Source organism: Benincasa hispida, chromosome 1 (genome assembly GCF_027475165.1).
Source record: "Benincasa hispida cultivar pf3 chromosome 1, pf3_genome.v1.1, whole genome shotgun sequence".
NCBI classification, from domain to species: domain Eukaryota; kingdom Viridiplantae; phylum Streptophyta; class Magnoliopsida; order Cucurbitales; family Cucurbitaceae; genus Benincasa; species Benincasa hispida.
The window spans coordinates 84,853,914-84,856,469 of record NC_143478.1 but is presented as its reverse complement, the minus strand read 5'-3'; the positions used below and the strand labels follow the sequence as shown (position 1 = coordinate 84,856,469).

Sequence of the window (2,556 nt, the reverse complement as noted above, 5' to 3'; positions counted from 1 at the left end):
CAGTGCGTAATTATGATGATTAGGGAATAATGCGTAGTTCTGATGATTAAAAAATTGCACCAATGGAGAGCCACGAAGAAGAGTGAAATAATAATAATAATTTAGTGAAATTGCAAGTTTAATCATGGTTTATAAGTTCAAGTGATTAATTTTTTTTTTAATTTTCCTAAATTAATAATATATATGAGTTGGGCAAAAGGGATAAGATATTGCAAATCCAATTATTAAAGCATGTATAAGAACTTTATGGGCAGTTTCCATGTTCTCTCTCTCTCTCTCTCTAAGCAGAACTAATCAGAAATGGTTTTGATCCCTTTCTTCTTCCAAGTAATTCCAAAATATCAAACATGCATGCAATTTTCTCACTCATGAAGAACCAAATATTTTGGAATTTCTTAACTCTTTCAGTTTTCCTCATCCTTTCTTTTTCTTTTTCCCTTCTCTTCCCTTTAATTTCTCCATTATCATCACCAATAAAGCTTCAAGGTAATCTCTCTCTCCCTAAAATATTAATTTATCAACTCAAATTTTTGTTTATATCAACTAATTTGCAGCTTAATCTTGTTAAGATTCTCAGATTCCAAGAGTTCTAAGAGACTCATCATCATCAACTACTACTATTCTCCCTCAACTTGTAAGCATATCTCTTTTTTTCTTTTCTTTTCTTTTTTTCTTGAATAATATTTACAAAAAGTTTAATTAGAAAAATATCAAATTTTATCTTTTTTTTTTTTAATTTCTTCTTTTCAATTTCCTAATGTTTTTCACTTTTTGTTTTTTAATTATAGTTTAAGGATGATTATATTCTTGTCCAAAGAAAAATGTTGCATGAAGTTCATTCTGGACCAAACCCTATTGGTAATTCTGTTCCACACCCCAAGAACACCACTTTACAATCAGATCCCTAACTTTTTTTTTCCACTTGTATATCTTAAAACACTTTGTAGCCCAAAGTGAAAATGTATTATATATAATTGATAAGATAAATTAATTGATGAAATAAATTTTCTCATGAATTATATTTATGACATCTTTTATTTTCATTTACTATGTATTTGTTTGTGTTTATATATTTTGTAATAATATACATAAAGAGGCCTTAATTGATGTTTTTGGTCTATTTTGTATGCTTAGGAAGAAAACTGTATTAATTTCTTTTTTGTCACTAAAAAAATAGATTATATTAACTATAATATAAAATGGAAATAATTAAAAATCACATTAAGTTGTTTTAGTAAGTTAAGAAGGGGAGTTTTCATACTTTAGTATACATCTCTAGCTAAGCTTGTTTTTAAACTACCTTCAAGATAATAAGTTTCTGTTCTTCAATTAAAAAATTCAACAATGCTATATCTATATAACTATTTCTGAAACTTTTCATTCTTTTTTTTTTTCTTTCATATTCTTGCAATTAAATACAATGTTATTGTTGGAAAAAAAAAGTTAATAAAACACTATTTTCATCCATGTGTATTTATTAGTCTATGAATGAATTTTAGTATTTAATTATTTAATCTTTATATATTTTAAAATCGGTAACAATTTAACATCTAAAATTTAGCATGTGCAACAATTGAATTTCTTTAAAGGAAATTGTAACAATTTAGTCTCTACAATAAAAAATCATCCATAAAATTTAAGAGGAGATTTTTATTATGTAACGATTTAATTTTTGTAATTTATAAACATGTTTCGTTCAATTCTTAAGAGATACTCATTAATTTTAACAACATTTTCATGATAAGAACTAAATCATAATAAATTATTTTAAAACTATAGTTTTATCTTAGGTTCGAATTAGACATTATTTAATTATTATTATTTTAGTATATTAAACTGTTACAAGTTATTTATTTATACTTTTTATAGTTTAAATTACAAACTATATTTTACCCCATCTAGAATTAGTGAAATCAAAATTAAAATTATGGGTTAATGAAATAACAACATGGATAGTTTTTGTTAGAAAAATTGGATTAAATGACTCAATTAAGGATGAAAGTTGCAAGATAAGAGTTTAAAGAAATTAGATATATACACAATCAAATGATACATAAATAAAATGGATTCTAAAGAAAGATTAGTTGGTCAAATGAGATTACACCGTTAAAGATTTTTTTGATTCCCATTGATTTGGGAAGAACCTTGAAACCGTAAAGAAAATCATAATAAAATTATAATAAAATATATTAGTTACAATTCACTTTTTTTTATAAAGATTTTTCATTTTTATCAAACACAATTTCCAAACAACATTATTCTTCTAATTTATCCAATTTGAAATAATTCTAAAAAAAAATATTCAACTATACTTAACATAAAGATTTTAAAATTATACAGAGAGATAAATCATTCAACAAATGGAAAATAGGAGAAGGAAAAAGAAAATGACAATTGAGAAAAAAAAAAAGGAATGATGACTGTAAAAATAAAAAATAAAACCTGAATTAATTATGGTTGATATTGAATTTGTTTTCTCTTGTAATTGTGATGTTATGGTGATGTAGAAGTGGTCAATAAAAAAAGAAGTGATTGATAAAAAAAAAAAATGAGTGC

General features: G+C 24.0%; 1 long non-coding RNA gene across 1 annotated transcript; it reads left to right on the top strand.

The window, feature by feature from the left end:
* Positions 1-248: 248 nt before the first annotated feature.
* LOC120070632 (uncharacterized) lies at positions 249-1,025 on the top strand. Its single transcript, XR_016528467.1, has 3 exons — positions 249-486; positions 570-634; positions 789-1,025. It is a non-coding gene; the product is annotated as an uncharacterized LOC120070632 (long non-coding RNA).
* The last annotated feature ends 1,531 nt before the right edge of the window (positions 1,026-2,556 follow it).